Below are 618 nucleotides of genomic sequence, written 5' to 3'. Positions count from 1 at the left end.
CGGGGGTCTGTGGTCTGACGGTTTAGGGTCCTTGATGTGAAAAAGTTTGACCACTAAATACTGGTCCCGACGTAGTTTTCTTCTGGTCCAGAACCATCAGTCAAGTCCCTCTGCTGACCCAGTTATTTTATTGATCTGTGTTGGTTCATCATCTTTCACACCGACAAACTGAGCTGAAACAAGGTCGGGAAAAAAAAACAGAGACGTTTGCAGATTCTGGAGGAAATGAGGAAGTTTGGCTACAAAACTACAAACCCCATAAAAACACAAAGTACACTTCACCACAGATCACAGAGGCCTCACAGTGTAGAGCTGGTAAATGTGTTCGGGCCTCAGTGACTCCAGCATGAAGCAGTGTGACGCTGGATAAGTGGGTTAATCTGCTGCAGAGAGGAAGCCTTCAGACGGTCTGTCTGCGACATCTAGTGGCTCAGTCTGGGAACTGCACACTGAAGAACGTGGAGACTGGACCCTAAATCACCAGCACTGGACGGGCAACACTCAGATAGTTGCTCTCAGACTCCTGAGATAATAAACCCCTTTACAACAAAGGTTAAGTGTTGGCTAAAAGCAAACCAGAGCTGTACCCATTCTAGATCATTGTTAATTAATGTAATT

Source organism: Seriola lalandi, unplaced genomic scaffold (genome assembly GCF_002814215.2).
Source record: "Seriola lalandi dorsalis isolate HSWRI2012SDOR001 ecotype SW California unplaced genomic scaffold, Sedor1 jcf7180002054984, whole genome shotgun sequence".
Taxonomy (NCBI): domain Eukaryota; kingdom Metazoa; phylum Chordata; class Actinopteri; order Carangiformes; family Carangidae; genus Seriola; species Seriola lalandi.
This window is presented reverse-complemented; position numbering follows the sequence as displayed.